The sequence below is a fragment of the Ipomoea nil genome, unplaced genomic scaffold, assembly GCF_001879475.1.
Source record: "Ipomoea nil cultivar Tokyo-kokei standard unplaced genomic scaffold, Asagao_1.1 scaffold0153, whole genome shotgun sequence".
NCBI classification, from domain to species: Eukaryota; Viridiplantae; Streptophyta; class Magnoliopsida; order Solanales; family Convolvulaceae; genus Ipomoea; species Ipomoea nil.
Genome location: NW_017616581.1, coordinates 8758 through 27271, shown reverse-complemented (window position 1 = coordinate 27271; position 18514 = coordinate 8758). Strand labels below are relative to the sequence as shown.

Genomic DNA, 18514 nt, shown 5'->3' with positions numbered 1-18514 from the left:
TATTGTAATAACTAAAGTTTATTAAAATTATTTTCAAACTTAGCTTAACTAGTAATTTAATAAGAATAAAAAGTACTAATTATGTCAATTTTGATTGGGATGAGATTCAAACCTAAGACTTTTTTTATTAAAATCAATGAGAACTTAAAGTGAACTAACATAAATTAATGGACAAGATAATATTTAACGGAAAAATTAACGAATAATCATATAATTAATGATGAATTAAGAAATCTAAAAAAAAAATTAAAATTTGATTAAATTGAGTCATTCATTTCATTAAAAAATTTGACCGTCATTTTTTTATCGATTATGGGCCTAGCTCTCTTGGGCTCTTATTAGTATAGTAAAAAATTTATGAAATTTAAGGAAAAATTAAAATTTGATTCATTTGAGCCATTCATTTGATTAAAAAAAAAATTGACCATCATTTTTTCTACTCATTATAGACCTAACTCTCTTGGACTATTATTAGTATAGTAGATAACTAGATATCCGTTGTCACACACTCATTGCGCGAATAGTCTATTACTCAATTTGTATTTCTAAATTAGTGTTCACGCTCATTGTGCGAATAGGCTAATACTCAATTTGTATTTCTAAATTAGTGTTTCAGATTTTATGAAAGTATCATTCGGTATCCTGACATATATCAATGCAAGATTATTAATTTTTTCATAAAAAATAAATATTTCAAAGAATCGATAAATATAACATGTGGCAGAAATGTTGGATTAATGGTGCAATAAAAATATTAAAATCAAACTAATATGAATCATTCATTTCAACTAATAATTACACCAATATTTTTTTTTTAGTTCCAACGACTTAATTTTATTGACTCTTATTAAGTTTGTAAATAATAAAATTCATTTTGACCCAACCCGTACAATGAACAGGGATCCGTGAAATAGTCTCACACAAATTTTTATCATAATTTTGTTATTCTAATTTTAAACTTAATATTATGAAAATTAAATTGTAAATAATTTTAGTCTCTTTAACCAAACTCAACACATAAAATGGGACCGGTAGATGATGTGGAATGACCTAAATTCCTAACTGAAATGGGAGGATCAAGTAAAACTGTAAAAGGTTACTGCGCGATAAACATATACGGAAGTCAAATTTACTGTGGAAAAGAAAATCAGCTCCCATTCGGAAATTGGAGGTGACGGTGGTTTAGAGGAAAGTTTCATTCTTTGGTCAGAATTCTAGATAGAGCAGGTCTTCTTTCCGATTTCCGACTTCTTCATTCGTTTCCATGATCGCATTTGTGAGTTGACTTTGAGTACACGCAGAGAAAATCATACACAGTTTCTTTCCTAAAGTTTCGTTCGCTTTTCTTCATTCGGCGGCTTACATAGAACCATTTGTATTTGGGTGGTTTTTGGTTGGTTTTGTAGGATTTTCATGATTGGATTTATACCGGAGTTGCTTGCAGTTTCTTTGAGCTGTTTGAACGAGGTAAAACCCCTGCTTAATTGGTGAGAATAGATATGATGCGAAGTTGGTGCATGACTATCGGGTAATCTGGTGTTCATGAATTTGTTGCAGATTTCAGATTACTCGAGATTTTCATTTCTTTTGATTTCATTTATATCCAGTGTTCATTGAATTCTGTTATAATTGCGCTGATTAGGCGGAGGTTATTGGCGTGTGCTTCATCCTTTCTAAACTGAATTGTTGTTCTTCTAGAACTTCGAGCGATTGTTGAACAAAAGAGCTTGCTTGTATCGGGGTTTCTTATTCTTTTTTACTTTAGCTGATGAGTGAAAGTTTTTATGAACATGGAACTTATTCATGAGAGGATGAACAGAGAGAGAGGGGAGAAGTAGAAGAGGAAATGGAAACAATGCCACTAACACATACTAATATTGGGGAGAATAATGATTTTCTGGTGTTGTTCGGGGCTGTGAGAGTGAAAGCATATATTTTTGATGGAGAAGGGGCTACTTCAACAAGGAATGGGATTTGTCAGAGGGTAGAGGAAAGAGTTTTGTTGGTACCATGTGGAACTTCCTAAGCTGAACCACAAGATTTCGCAATCTGCACAGTATCTTATTGATGTTCTCTGCCCTCCATTGAAGCTCCAAGACATTCTGTCCCTCGTTAGCAACGGACCCTTTTGTGGGCATGTTGATGGTGCTCTTGTCTTTAGGGTAAATTCACCTGGTCCTGCCATGAGTAAATTTACGTTTAGAATTTCTGCAAGAGTCACTGAGCATTCAGTGATCACTGTTTCGTTGGGTCGTCTGCCAAGATTAGGTTTCTCTCCCCGTGAATGATTCTCTTCTTTCAGAGGTTCCGGTTGTGGAAAGTCCTAGTCATAATAGCACGGAACAAAGGGAAAGAAGCGGGATTGTGATCAGAGAGCATTTTCTTGATTTTCTACTGACAATGAATCACTCCGAGGAAGCTGATAATCCCGTTCCTAAATCAGTGTCAAATCTTGTTGTTCACTTCATAGACACACATGTGGATCAGCTTCAAGATGTTGTGACAAATCTCGAGCTTGAGTTAGATACAGTGGAGTTGGAGTTGGATAGAGGTATGTTTGCCCTTAATGTTAAATGTGCAATGGCGAACGGGTCAGAGATTAATTAGCAATATTAAACGTTTCACTGGCTTCTCTGTATGTGTTATATGTCAATTGCATCCTGTGTCTTAAACCTTTCTTTTTCTCAGTTGTTTTATGGGTTGTGCTTGGTTTCTGGTTTGGTTCCAGGTGGATCAGCTCTAAAGAAACAAATGCTGGATGATAGAAGATTTCCAAAAATGCATCTTGACTTACAACGTCTCTTGCAGGTAGTTTTACAGCCTTATCTACCTATCATAAACTTCCTTTGGATTTGGGAAAACTAGAGTTAGTTACTTTGTTTGGTTTCTAAGAAGTAATTTATAGTGAAAATAGAGGCGCAATTGTTAGTTTGCTACATGGACGTGGTAATGGCCTTCACATTCTCATTCCACATTTTACTACAGTTTTAGAACAAGAGAAGCCACTCAACCATTTCAAAAATAAATCTAATTTATGTTCAGTTATTGAGGATTAAACGTCAAGAATGTGAATTCCAGATTACATGCTCACATTGTCAGGTTTGGTAGTTCTATAAGCTGTATTTTGCTGTTGGTAGCCATCTAGAGTAGGTACCTTTGCTCTTGAGAACCAATATATGAAAGAACTGAATCATTTTTTTCTTGCCAGAATGTCCTATGCTTTCTCTTCCTTTCATGAGAACTGTAGATCAAAATCTTCCCCACCTCTCTGCTAGGGAGATGCTTTTTGGGTTATAGGGACTTCTGTTCTGGACTTCTAATATGTTTGGCTTATTCCTCGTTTAGTATTCACGCTTTCTTATTGCAGACAGATTGTTTGGAATAGTAGATCTCGCTACTTTGCATATTATAGTTGCCTATTCATATAGCTAATACTTAAATGCTTGTTTTGGCAGGCTACTGGCTTCTTTAAAAGCCTCAATTTAGAACAATAGAATTTGTTGAAAAGCTTTTTCCTGTTATCTAGCCTGGAAATCCTTTATATATCTTTGCTGTTTGCCCAGCTTCTACTTCTCTATGCTGATAAGCTCTAGAAAAGCTGAACCAAACAAGCACTAACGAGATGTAGTATTAGAGCTTATAGATGTACTTTCATCTAAAATGGCATTGCAGGCAATTGCACATGGAGAGCAAGTATTTCTGCGAGTCAAGGAGAAGTGCTCTTCAAAAGATTGGTTTGCCCACGAAGACATCGTCTCCCTGGAAGAGTTAATTGGTCGGCTTAGGAGACTGAAGGAGAATGTTGGGTTCATAGCCAATCGTGTTACAGCAGTGCAGGCTGGTCTTGACAGTTGGCAGTCTGCCCAAATTAATAGGAGACTGTATTACCTCTCCTTCCTTTCCATAATATTTCTTCCTTTATCAGTTATAACTGGAGGTGAGGTGACATTCTCTCTTTAACTTTAAGTAGCGTTTTAATTAGTTCAACTTCTAACCAACCCTCACATACTATCTGATATGAATTCCTTTCTTTCCACTGACAGTGTTTGGGATGAACGTTGGAGGAGTTCCTTGGACAAACCAAAAGCAACCAGAGTTGCAGGATGGCTTCCGAAATGTCATGCAACTCTGCCTTGCTATGTTACTGTTTCTCCTTCTGTGCTTTCTTTTCCCGTCTCTTTATAACAAAATAATGGCCTGGAGACGAAAGCAGGCTATGAAAAGAAGTTGGTCTATTAACCAAAGATCTTTTGTTAAAAGAGGAACTGGAAGTGCAGAAAGAGCCACCAGAAAAGAAGGCTACCTGCGGCTACACTAGGATCAAACTATCAAAGACATTGGCACTCAAAATTTGTACTGTGGTGAGTTTATTCAATCATTATTGTGTGGACCATGGTTCATACAGCTGTCTGGACTATACTATCAAATAATGTACTTTATGGTCCATACAATAATTTGCCGAGTTTATCTCACCTCTACCACAATGATTGTAGTTTTGTGTCATTTCTCCAGAAAAAACTTGTTAACAGCCTGAGAATGGAGACCTCATGGATCAGAAAAGGCTTGCTGAGGACCAGGAACCAATCAAGTTTCAAGATCAGTGACTATTGTGTTTAGTTGTGTAAATCTAGCATTGGAAGAACCATGAAGTTGGTGATAAAGATTAAATTTTTAACCAATATCTAGAGGCTAGAGCATTCCACCTATAAGAATCATAAATAGATAATCATTATATTTCAAATTTCTTTTATTCGTTTATTGAAACGTTATAATAATTGCAAAATGATACTACCTTATGCGAGTATGACCTTTTGTCTAAGCATTGTAGCATGTATGTTGGTTAGAGAATCAAATAAATTTTTACTACCCGTATGTGTATGACTCTTTGTCCCGATATTGTAGCATGTATATCACCCGTATGTGTGACCTTTTGTCTCGACATTATAGCATGTATATCACTTCTGAGTACAATAATTTGACAAAAATAGAAAAAGAACTTCTCGAAGATAATCAAAATATTGGAATAAATGAAAAGTAAAGTGGTAAATTTTTGTTATAGAATTATATTAAATTCTCAATTATATAATATTGGTCCTTAAACATATTAGTATATTATATATGAGATTAATAATTATAGTCTAAATATATTGTTATTCAAATGAGCATAATTTTTGTATCAAAAATTATGAATTTTATTATTAATAACTTTTTTTATTCAACTAGTTATACTAATTTTTTGAGTGTGATTTATTAATTATTTTTATATAATTTATCTAGCGCACATCATTAAGAAGACAATAATCTAGAACATTATTTTTCTAGTGTAACTATGGTTTCCTCTCCATTAAAATTAAAAATTAAAAATAAAAAATAAAAATTGCTGTATTTTGACTAAACAAAATAGCAGATAATTAAAATGGAAAGTAAAATGTGGAAGGCAATAATCTAGAACGTTCTGACCCAGCAATACCACACGTCATATATATACACTCTCTCAATCCCTCCCAGTCTCCCTAGAAAGATCTACTCGCCGCCTCGACGCATTTCACTCAGCCTCTCTCTAAAACCCTAAACCCTAAGCAACAGAAACTTCCGGAAGCAAAGCCGAAGGAGCAAACGCTGCATCACTGATCAAATGGCGACCGCCGTCTTGCTCAGATCTCTCCGTCGCCGTGACCTTGCTACCTCCTCTCTCTCTGCCTACAAGGCCGTAAGTTCTTCGCCTGTATTCTCTTCGATCATTTCTGCGTATTGTTCATTTCTTCCTTGTTGGATTCGGTATGGATGTACGTTAAGGTAGTATTGTCTGGTTGAGTTCCAGGTTTCTAGGAATAGCTTTGGTTTTTTATTTTTATTTTTGAATTTATGCTCCTGAGAGTTAGCTCTTTGGTCGAGTGTTATGTTGTAAATCCTTGTTGTTTAATGAAAGTCTAGATTATTTGCCTAGTTAGCTAGATGGAGTATACAAGTTTGAACTGTCTCTTATCCAAATATGGACTGCATCTAGTATTACTCTATATCAAATTATCAATTATCTCTGTTGTATTTAGCTTTGTTGGAACTAAATGTGTATTCAACATGGAATGTGCAGTTTGCTGCCAACACTAATCCCTCAATCGGAAGTGCTAGATGGGCTAGCCTGGCCAGACCATTTAGGTATCTTTATTCACATCCAGAAGTCTTTGATTTTGGAAGTTTTGTTTTCATTTCTGATCTTAAGTTTTTCATTTTGTTGCAGCTCAAAACCAGCTGGAAATGATATTATAGGCATTGACTTGGGTACCACAAACTCCTGTGTTTCTGTCATGGAGGGCAAGGTATGTTGGAATTAATAACTTGTTTTTGTTCACTTGAGAAGCCAGACTTCTTTTTGGTTGTTGTTTAAAAAAAAAAGTTTACAGGCCCTGATGCTTAAATCTTTTGCAGACTCCTAAAGTGATTGAAAATTCTGAAGGATCTCGTACCACACCTTCTGTAGTTGCTTTTAACCAGAAAGGAGAATTACTTGTTGGTACACCAGCCAAACGTCAGGCTGTCACAAATCCCACAAACACTCTCTTTGGGACCAAACGTCTAATTGGTAGACGCTTTGATGATCCCCAGACACAGAAGGAAATGAAAATGGTTCCATTCAAAATTGTGAAAGCTCCCAATGGAGATGCTTGGGTGGAAGCGAATGGACAACAATATTCTCCAAGTCAAGTTGGAGCCTTTGTTCTAACAAAAATGAAGGAAACTGCAGAATCTTATCTGGGAAAGACTGTAACAAAGGCTGTGATCACTGTTCCAGCTTATTTTAATGATGCCCAAAGGCAGGCAACAAAGGATGCTGGGCGAATTGCTGGTCTTGATGTAGAAAGGATTATTAATGAGCCCACTGCTGCTGCACTTTCTTATGGTATGAACAATAAAGAAGGTCTTGTTGCAGTTTTTGATCTTGGTGGTGGAACCTTTGATATTTCCATTCTGGAGATTTCAAATGGTGTTTTTGAGGTATGTAAAGTTGTTTAGCACTGTTGAGTGTGTTTAACATTATGTTAGCTTCTAAACTTGGTTTATTGCTTTCATGACAGGTCAAAGCAACTAACGGTGACACCTTTTTGGAGGAGAGGACTTTGACAATGCTTTGTTGGATTTCTTGGTCAATGAGTTTAAAAGAACAGAGAGCATTGATCTTTCAAAAGACAAACTTGCCCTGCAAAGGCTTCGTGAGGCTGCTGAGAAAGCTAAAATAGAGCTTTCATCAACATCTCAAACTGAAATCAATTTGCCATTTATCACTGCTGATGCATCGGAGCAAAGCATCTTAATATCACTTTGACCAGATCAAAATTTGAGGCTTTGGTTAATGATTTGATTGAGAGGACTAAGAATCCATGCAAGAATTGTTTGAAGGATGCAGGAATATCTACCAAGGAAGTGGATGAGGTTCTACTTGTTGGTGGTATGACCCGTGTTCCAAAGGTGCAGGAGGTGGTTGCTGCGATATTTGGAAAGTCCCCAAGCAAGGGGTGAATCCTGATGAGGCAGTTGCAATGGGAGCTGCAATTCAAGGTGGCATTCTTCGTGGAGATGTGAAAGAGTTGCTTCTCCTGGATGTCACTCCATTGTCTCTTGGTATTGAGACATTGGGAGGTATCTTCACTAGGTTGATTAACAGGAATACTACCATTCCCACAAAGAAAAGCCAGGTAAGATCAGTTTTATTTGGAGAAAAATGTTTTTGGGAAAATGACTATACTAGTTGACATCTGATTACTTGCTGCTTTGCAACTTTTCAGGTGTTCTCTACAGCTGCTGACAACCAAACACAGGTTGGTATTAAAGTACTCCAGGGTGAACGTGAAATGGCATCTGATAACAAGCTCCTTGGTGAATTTGAGCTTGTGGGTATTCCTCTGCTCCAAGAGGCATGCCTCAGATAGAAGTGACATTTGACATTGATGCCAACGGTATTGTCACAGTTTCAGCTAAGGACAAGGCTACTGCCAAAGAACAGCAAATCACCATCCGGTCATCTGGAGGACTCTCAGAAAGTGAGATTGAGAAGATGGTGCAGGAAGCTGAGATGCATTCCCAGAAAGATCAAGAAAGGAAGGCTTTGATTGATCTAAAGAACAATGCAGACACTACTATCTACAGTATTGAGAAGAGTGTGAACGAATACAAAGACAAGGTTCCCAAGGAGGTCATTTCAGAAATTGAATCTGCTGTGTCAGACTTGAGAACAGCCATGGCTGGTGAAAACATTGACGACATCAAATCCAAGCTTGATGCAGCAAACAAAGCTGTTTCAAAGATCGGAGAGCACATGTCTGGTGGGTCTGGCGGTGCTGCCTCCGGTGGTGCTCAAGGTGGCGAGCAGGCTCCTGAGGCCGATTACGAGGAAGTCAAGAAGTAGATAATGTTAGTCCCAAAATTGAACTAGTTTTTTTTTTTTTTTTCTCCAAGTAATGAGATAAAAATATTGATCATCTTCCCCTTTAGAAAATGAGAGGTTCCAATCCTCTATTATCAGAACTTCAATTTTCAAGCATTTGTATTTACACTTGAGAAACCATGGCTCAGTTGGCTCTTGCATCCTGACAAACTTTGTAGGATACTGATAAATTTTTTGAGAACTATATGGGATTGAGATAATCTTTTTACCGTATGAATAAATGGTGCCTTTGCTTATTATTTGTGTCCATTACTCAATTGACGGGTATTTCGGTACTGTATAGATATAGTTGTCAAGTTAGAAAAAAAATAATTAAACCCAACCAGAGGTTGCGAAACGAAATGGGGTCGAGCAATGCCATAAATCCATCTGTTGTTACGCTTACGCTGTCAGTGTCAGGTTCGCGTACAGACTTGAAATTCAGTGCAAAAGAAGCCTCCTTAATTATATACGTGATAGGATTGACAGATCATTTAAAGTTCAGTGTGGATTCACTTGCATTAAAACACAGATTTCACTCAAAGGCACATATGCCTCTCAAAACTCAAAGGTTAAAAGAATATCCGTAGCTAAGGTACAAGAAAATCTATTTGATACAGACGTCCTAGCACCTTGTATACAACAGAATATTATATCTAAATTCAAAACCTAAACTTGGATGACAGCCAACCACCAGAATTTGGACATCTCCCAACTGTTCTAAAGGATGAGACCCCACCAAATTCATGCCCAGAAACCATACAACCATCTGACATCCTAGCATCTTAGCTTAGAAGGTATTTCATTTCTTCCAGAAGGGAAACTGCCCAAATGATCTGATTCGTGGTGAATTTTCCAACATGAAACAAACTCCCAAAACAACACTTTCCCAAACAAGAATATGAAAGAATTGAATAGGAAATGAAAGGGTATTGGCAATCTCAGCTAACTAAACCTCTCACTGAAAAGTGGACCATGAATATAGCCTTCTCAATACCAGAGCTTCACTTCTGGCTGCTCCTGCAAAGTGCTACCCAAGGCATGCATCTTTCAACATTGCATCCCACCAAGCAAGTTCCACAGTAGTTAGTTATCAATCTGGAAAATATCCCCCTGAGAAAAAGTTCAATCACACATCAGTTCACTCTAAAAGAAATACAAATAGAAATAACATGAATTCATTACAGTTATTAGCTACCTTGATAGATAACACACATACATAGAGACTAGAGAGGAAGCAAACATGATGCCCAAAGCCTCTGCAACTCCAGATAAATAAGTGTCAAGACTGTGCATCATCAGCATCTGAATCACTGCCTGAAGAACTCCCTGAATCAGAACCTATATTCCATGAACATTACACATCCCGTCAAACAATGTTCCCCAACAGAATTAATACCAAGCATCAATAAATTATCATCAAAACTGCTCTCGGAAGGACATATACCACTAGAAGAAGAGGAATCACTGCATGAGCTACCAGAGCTACTGGAGCTACTACTGCGGTTATCAGGCTCTCGGCCAGCAGCTTCATCCTTCTCAATTTCAACAGGGGAAAGCTAGCTGCAGGCATATCATCATCAATGTCAACATCTTCATCCCCAACTTCAATCCTTTTAGGCTTCTCTGTAGAATCGTTCTTCTCAAAGACAGCATCCTGCAAGCCAAAATCGATGTAAGCCACTACAGTTCAAGATTAACAAATGATGCACAATTTTTTTTAAAGAAACAATAAAGCAAATGAAGCAAGGTTTCAAAACCTCAAAACATAAGAAAACATTTCAAACAGGTGCTTACCAAGAATATGAAGACAGTAGAAAATGTGTAATTTATGTATGGTTACCTCGTCAGCCTCAGTATTAGAGGTGGTTGGAGCAGCAGTTGGAGCTGTCAAATTACCAATCAAAGATTGCCTTTTTGTTTTGCTAACCATCTTTTTCCAATTGGTTACAAATCGATCAAGCTCCCAAAGTGTCTCGGTGTCCAAAGCTTCAATGTCCAGCTCAATCTCCTCATCATCCTGGGCTAAGTGCCCGTTCCTCTTCTTATAATCTGCACCAACTGGGGCATCTTCTCTTGAGGCAAACTCTGCAAACCAACTCCAAGTTTATGCTTTTCCTCCATACTCATCTCCCTCTTGTTTAGATCTTTAGCCCTTGGCTTCGGCTGTTTCCCTGTTGTTCCTCTCACTGGAATAGGCTTCGCAGTTGGTGCTGTCATAGCAGAAGGAGCTGGAATAGGAGATTGCTTACGCAAGGAGGATTGGACGGAAGGCGGAACTGATGGTGTTGAAGCACTCGATTGACTATGCAAGATTTCTTCCTTCTTCGGGACCTGGGGGATTGGACTAGGCTTTGGCTTCTTAGCAATCTCAGGAGTCGAAATGTGATTCCAATGACTGCCATGGAACTCATCAACGCCCAAAATTTCCTTTCTTTCATTCTCGACTTCGACTTTAACGAGTTTATCTTGGATCGGTTTAAATAACTCCTCAAATCTAGCCAGAAGAATGCCAGCCCATCCATGAACTTGATCCGTTTTTGGGTTGTACAGCAACGCATTATTGAAAGTCAGCCTCACATCAGCAGCAAATTCAACCGGCTCGGATACCAATTTTTTACCATATTCGATTTCACAGTCCCCAAATCCATTGGCCTCTTGATAATCTGGTGATAATCATGAAGACCCAGGGAGGCTGCATCTACAGGCGAATTAAAAATCCAGCCATTTTTATGCTTCATTAGTTTCGTCAATATCTGCCTGCAATCCTTCATCATATTCTCCACATCGATAACACCGATACCACCGCAAACAACACCGGCATTCTTATTTGAAAACCTCCTCGGATCGCTGTCAGATCCAACAGATATCTGCTCTTTATTCCCCGGCATTTTCTTAGACTTCCCGTAGGGTCTTGGATTAGTAGTGCTGGTGCTGAAATGACCGACTCAATTCGATCTCTGAGGTTCCGAATCTGTTCGAGCTCCGCGCCAAGCCGCTTCCGAAGCTCGCTGAGCTCTGCTTTCGAGTACGACGTGACGTTGTAGGTTAAATAGCTCCCAAAATTGAGGCCATTTGCTTCCTTAGGGGCTGATTGAACGAATACGCATCGTCCGGAGCCGTTTGCTTAACAGCAGGCAAATCATCGTTCTGACGGCCGTTAACTCCGTGATGCAAATATTTCTGTTTCTTCTTCGGGTTAGAATTAGCGCTAGGTTTCAAATGAGGACGAGAGTTAGGGGTTTTCCCCATGAATCCACCACCAGCAGCACAGGATTGAGCCAACTTAGTTCATTACGACAAGCTAATGCTGCTGACGCCATGAATTGCAGCAGAAGCGCTGAATTCCGGCGAATTCGAGCCGAGCCGATAGGTTTCAGGTTGTGTAGAAAACATGAATTAAATATAACGGAAATGTCACGCGCTCGCCGGAATAAGACAAAACCTCCGTCCGCCAGCCGGCAATGGATATATATACGTATAAGTGAAACAACGAAGGAGGCTGTGGGGGCAGGAGGTTAGGGTTTCAACTCTGAAGGGATTGAGCGAGTTATGAGAGAAGAAGACGTCGCCTCTTAAAGGCGATGAGATCTGACCGGGGAAATTACGGGCAGCTTGGAAGCCGTCGATGGAGTTGCGAGCCGTGATCGGACGGTGGGTGTTGGTTCCCTTGCCATCTATGGTGCTGACCGCAACATCTGGCACGGACGGCCGAGATTCATCCCGTATTACACGTGGAGCGACGTGGGATTTCGGGAGTAATTTGGAGTTTTATTTATTTATTTTTTAATTTTTAATAAGCCGTGAAATTAGGGGTTTTTACTGCAAGAAGAGGTGGGCCCAATGAGGCAGGTGACGTGGACGGCCAAACGCACGTTTGTGTCGTTAAACAAAACTGTTGTGACATGCAAGATCCCCTTTGTTGCATTAAGCCCTTAGCGAATAAAATATTTCCATTTTCCTCCACACAATTTTTCATCAAAGATTTGTATTCACACTTATAAGCCCAATGGGCCTATCATTTGACGGGCAACTCTTAAGCCCAAATTTGTCTATTACTAATCTACGGCAAATTATGCTCTGGACCCGTGTCCACATTGAATTGTGGACACGGGCCCAAAACGACGCCGTTTTTTAAAAAAAACGCGTCATTTAGTTAAAAAAAAAAAATTCGCGCGTGTTTTGCCGTTAACGGCGTTATTTTTTTTTTTGATTATGAATGTACAGTTATGCCGTTATGAATGTACAGTTATGCCGTTATGAATGTACAGTTATGCAATTATGAAATTATGAACACAGAGCTCTAACATTATGAACTTACAATTATGAACATATATAGTGATAAAATTATGACCATTGAGCTTTAAAATTGTGAATATAGAGCTTCGAAGATTATGAATGTACAGTTATAGAGTTATGAATCTACAGTTATGGAGTTATGAATCTACAGTTATGAGATTATGAATCTACAATTATGGAATTATGAATGTACAGTTATTGATCGAATTATGAACAAAGAGCTCTAACATTATGAACTTACAATTATGAACATATAGTGATAAAATTATGAACATAGAGCTCTAAAATTGTGAACATAGAGCTTCGAAAATTATGAATGTACAATTATGGAGTTATGAATGTACAGTTATGACGTTATGAATGTACAGTTATAGAGTTATGAATGTACAGTTATAGAGTTATGAATGTACAGTTATGGAGTTATGAATGTATAATTATTAACATATAGTAATAAAATTATGAATATATACTCCTATAACAAAACAGTCTGAAATTGAAAAAAAAAAAAAAAAAAAAAAAAAAAAAAAAGTTAACAGTGCCGTTAGCACTGTTACCCGTGTCCAGCTTGCAAGCTGGACACGGTCCAGTGCATAACGATTGGGAAGATATTGTATAGTAAATTTAACCAATAAGATATTGTAAAATAACTTACTATTTATAAACTATTCAACCATTACAAATGATTTGTAACTATTATAATTACAAACATAACCACAATTGTTATAAATTAGCATTAACTTCACACCATAATAACATAACATTTAGAATAGAAGAACGTTACAAAAAGATTGAATCAAACTACTATATGAACCCTTAGAGGTATAAAGAATAATTGAGTCATTTTAAATATAACCAATCGACTATTTAAAATTAAAATTTCACCATAACATTTGGACATCGAAATCGACAACTAACTGAATGATTAATAGAACGCCAGGACTGAACATTTAAATAAACAATGGAGTAAGTGGAAAAGGGTCATACTTATTCTTACATTATGTTAAAATTGAAAATTAGTTCGAGACGACAACAAAACAACTGAAATTGTTTCATTAACAAACTAGGTCATGATATATTTAAATCAAATTAAATTTAAATATAATTAATTAATTAGTTGCAGGTGACTAATTTACCTATACATTAAAATATATTTGTTTGGTGTCCGAGTGATATTTACATCCACGATAGTGCAAACTCGATAAACTCCACTCATTTTTAATAGGCAACAAACTATACAAGAGATGTAAATTGCATTAAAAATACATATGTGACGAACTTAAGTAAGATAGTGTCCACAAATGCATTAAATATTAAACAGCTCGTTTGGTTCGCTGGAAAATATTTGAAAGGAAATGGAATTGAAATTCCATGGAAAATGAATTCCAGGAAAATTGATTCAATTGTTTGGTTGGTGGAAATGAAATTACTGGGAATATGGATTCTATTGTTTGGTTGAGTTTAGAAAAATAAGGAATAATGAATATAAAGACCAATATGCCCTTAAAAAGATGAATGAATAAATAGGTGTCTATGTAATTAAGAAATTTTCATAAGGGTAAAATGGTCCACTCATGTTATTTTTCTTCCCAATCCTTGTGGAAAACAAAATCCCACCCTTTGCAAAGAATTCATTTTCCTCCACTTTGAGGAATCCATTTTCCAATGAAAAATGTTTTCCATCCAACCAAACAACATAAACCAACATTTTCCTTCACTTTGAAGAAAACATTTTCCATGGAAAATATTTTCCATCCAACCAAACACCCCTAAAAGAGTGTAAAAGAAGTATAAAGGTGGGGGCTTTATTTTTGACTTTCTAGGATAAAAGGTTTCATTTTCTATAATGCTTGATTCCCTATTTTGCATTTTGTTGTTTATTCAAAAGCAAACAAGCTACCAAGACTATAATACAACATATTTTCAACTTTGTGGAAAAATGATGAATGAACATAATAATGAAATAACCATTGTCTGCTACACTCACCCACCATAGCCAAATCTTCAATCTTTTTCATTTATTAACAAATATTCCAGGAAATATTTACGGGATAATTTATACAACCGTTACTCCACAAGATTGACTCATCTTATTATCTGTTAAAGAATTTTAAAAGGATGAAAAAAGAAAACAACTTTACTTTTTCCTCGGCATTGCTCCTTTGTGAAAGCTACCTGTTTTTTGTTAGTATAAGAGGGGATGTTTTAAGGATTCGGAGTTTTCTGTGATTCTGGGTGGTTAAAATACAGAGACAAAAGCTATTCAAGCTTGGGTTTTGTTTCTTCTGTTGGCTTTATTAGACATGCAAGGGCAGTCAAGGTGAGGATTTCCATTCACTCTCTTCTTCATTACCTCCATAGCCTCAACCTTCCTCTAAAAGATTCTTCCTTTTTTTCCTCCTTGAATTGTAGCTTTACCCTTTTTGTGGCTAAAAGCAGTGCTCAAAAGTTGGTTTCTTTGTCCTCTGTGATTTTGGATTGTTGTGGTTATGGAACTAGTGTTAGTGTTCTCAGGCAGAAAAGTGGTATGGAGTCCTTGCAGAAATGTTGAAAGTCTGAGAAAAAGATTGGATTTTTTTGGGAAGTTGGAGTGTTTTTTTTTTTTGTTTTTCTTTTTCTAGTTTCTCTCCATCAAAAAGGTCATCTTTTTGGAGTTGTACTTATTGGGGCCTAATGGGATTGGGAGTTCTTCTTTTTTGGTTGTTTTTGCTGTGTGTTTTAGGCCATTGGTTTGCCAACAGCCCAACACTGATGGGTTCTATGTGTCTGATTTCTTGAAAAAGATGGGTTTCAGTTCTCCTCAAACTGAAATTTCTGCTCACTTTTGTGCCTGGGAAGGTGTGTTTTGTGATTCTGAAAGAGTGGCTGTTGTGAAATTGGTGGCCAGTGGTTTAGGCCTATCTGGGGTGGTTCCTGAGAACACCATTGGGAAACTTGCAAAGCTTGAGTCTTTGGATCTGAGTGATAATGGCATCACTGGCCTGCCTTCTGATGTTTGGAGTTTGGGTTCTTTGAGGTCTTTTAACCTCTCAAACAATCAAGTCTCTGGGAATCTCCCAGTAACATAGGCAATTTTGGGCAACTTGAAAGCCTGGACCTTTCTTTCAACAATTTCTCTGGAGCATTCCAGAGGCCATGAGTTCCCTTGAAAGATTGCAGGTTCTTAATCTCAGTGAAATCGGTTCGAGTCCCGGATTCCTTTCGGGATTATGAACTGCCAGGCCTTGGTTTCCCTTGATCTTTCGGGAACAAACTCGGTGACTCTCTTCATGATGGCTTTGGTGAGGCATTCCCCAATCTCCAGTTCTTGAATCTTGCTGGAAATGGTATTCAGGGAAGGGTTCTGATCTTTCCGGGATGGTTTCGCTTACCCATCTCAACATTTCCAGCAATTCGTTCCAGGGTTCTGTTATTGACGTTTCGAGGGGGCATTGATGGTGATTGATCTGAGCAGAAACCAGTTCCAAGGCAACATTTCTGAGGTAAATTTCAGCTGGTCTAGTTTAGTTTATCTGGATTTATCTGAGAATCAGATTACTGAGAATTTGTCTTGGGATCAGTAATGCCCGGAGTTTGAAACACGTAAATCTTGCTTACAATAGATTCAATCCCCGGGAATTCCCACATATTGATATGCTTTCTGGTTTAGAGTATGTGAATTTTTCTGGAACCAATTTGATTGGCGAAATTCCCAGTGGCCTCTCATCCCTTAGTAGCTTGAAAGCACTTGACCTTTCTAGAAACCATCTAAGCAGTCGAATCCCCTCGTTAAACACGAAAATGCTTCAAATTTTGATCTTTCGTACAACAATTTGAGTGGTGACATCCCTCTATCACTTATAGAGATAATCCCGTCAATGGAGAGGTTCAACTTCTCGTACAACAACTTAACCTTTTGTGCCTCCGATATTCCCCCGGCTGTCCTCCACTCCGCCTTCATTGGATCATCGAGTGGATGTCCCATTGCTGCTAACCCCGATGATCTCTTGAATAAAAAAGCTCCAAGCCACCGGGGGTTCAAGCTTGCCTTAGCTTTAACGTTTTCCATGGTTTTTATGCTTCTTGGCCTGTTGATTTTAGCTTTTGGTTGTCGTCGTAAAACCACGATATGGGCAGTGAAGCAGAATTCATACAAGGAAGATCATGAGCAACATATATCGGGCCGTTCTCGTTTCAGACTGATTCGACCATGTGGGTTGCTGATGTTAAACAAGCTAACTCGGTTCCTGTAGTGATCTTCGAGAAACCGTTGCTCAATTTCACGTTTGCTGACCTCTTGTCTGCAACGTCTAATTTCGACCGGGACACGTTGTTGGCAGAGGGGAGGTTCGGGCCTGTTTATAGAGGGTTCTTGCCGGTGGGATTCACGTGGCGGTTAAAGTTTTGGTTCACGGTTCGACTATGACTGACCAAGAAGCTGCAAGAGAGCTCGAGTATCTCGGCGGATAAAACACCCCAACCTCGTCCCGCTCACCGGATACTGCTTGGCGGGGACCAAAGAATCGCCATTTATCATTACATGGAGAACGGGAATCTGCAGAATTTGCTTCACGACCTGCCACTCGGGTTCAAACGACCGAAGATTGGAGCACCGACATGTGGGAAGAGGAAGACGTTAGCGGTATTCAGAACGTGAGGTCTGACGGGCTGCTAACCACTTGGCGGTTCAGGCATAAAATAGCTCTGGTACTGCCCGGGCTCTCGCGTTTCTCCACCATGGCTGCTCACCGCCTATTATACATCGAGACGTGAAGGCTAGCAGCGTTTATCTCGATATGAACTTGGAGCCTAGACTATCTGATTTCGGGCTAGCTAAGATCTTCGGGTACAGTCTCGAAGACGAGATCACTAATGGTTCCCGGGATATACCCGCCCGAGTGTCTTCACCCAGAAATGTGTTCCCCGAACACAATAACACCCAAATCAGATGTGTACGGGTTTGGAGTTGTCCTTTTCGAGCTAATAACCGGGAAAAAGCCTGTTGGAGATTATTATCCCGAAGATAAAGACAGCAATTTGGTTAGCTGGGTTAGAGGATTAGTGAAGAAGAGCCAAGCCTCGAGAGCTATCGATCCAAAAGTTCGTGGAACTGGACCCGAAACAGAAATGGTCGAGGCCTTGAAGATCGGTTATCTATGCACAGCAGAACATCCTTCGAAGCGGCCAAGTATGCAGCAGATAGTTGGTCTCCTCAAGGATATCGAAAGCACCACAGCACAATAACAACAGTAAACCTTTCTTATCTGTTCTTTTTTTCCCGTTTTAAGTCCCCTCTAATCCTCTATGTTGCCCCGAGGGATTGTACAGTAGTCCAAGATTTTATCTCGGGATTTTGCAATGTTTTTTCTCATTCACCATATAATTCTAGCAGTGAAAATTCATATTTATATACGAGTACTTCTCAAACTAGTACTCTATATATCTTATTACATCCCGTCGTTTTTTCTTATCAATTCGAGTGGAAATGCTGGTAGAACGAGGATGAACACGATCTGTAGCATAATAACGATGGAGGACCACGAAATTAAGTGGTCCAATGCCAGAGAATATTTGTAGTTTCTTGAAAATGACAAAGAACTACACAGCATTTAAGCTGCTATTTTCTCTTCTGTTATGGGTTATTTTCTGAAAAAAATGCCTGGTTCCCATGATCTTTCCTCAGTCACAACATCCTCAATCATTTTGATGCTGTCCTGACTAAACTGCATAACTGTTTTGTTTTGTCATGTGGGCTTCCATGATACTTCACTGGATTTCTTGTCTTGCTTCATTAAAAAAACACTGAGTGTACCAAGTTGT

At 38.3% G+C, this 18514-nt stretch overlaps 4 pseudogenes; 3 read left to right on the top strand and 1 right to left on the bottom strand.

Annotated features, from left to right (window-relative positions):
• The first annotated feature begins 1135 nt into the window (after nucleotides 1-1135).
• LOC109174793 lies at nucleotides 1136-4794 on the top strand (annotated as a pseudogene).
• A 700-nt stretch (nucleotides 4795-5494) lies between these two features.
• Nucleotides 5495-8469, top strand: LOC109174780 (annotated as a pseudogene).
• A 438-nt stretch (nucleotides 8470-8907) lies between these two features.
• On the bottom strand, nucleotides 8908-11757 carry LOC109174784 (annotated as a pseudogene).
• A 4315-nt stretch (nucleotides 11758-16072) lies between these two features.
• On the top strand, nucleotides 16073-18016 carry LOC109174802 (annotated as a pseudogene).
• Nucleotides 18017-18514: the final 498 nt, after the last annotated feature.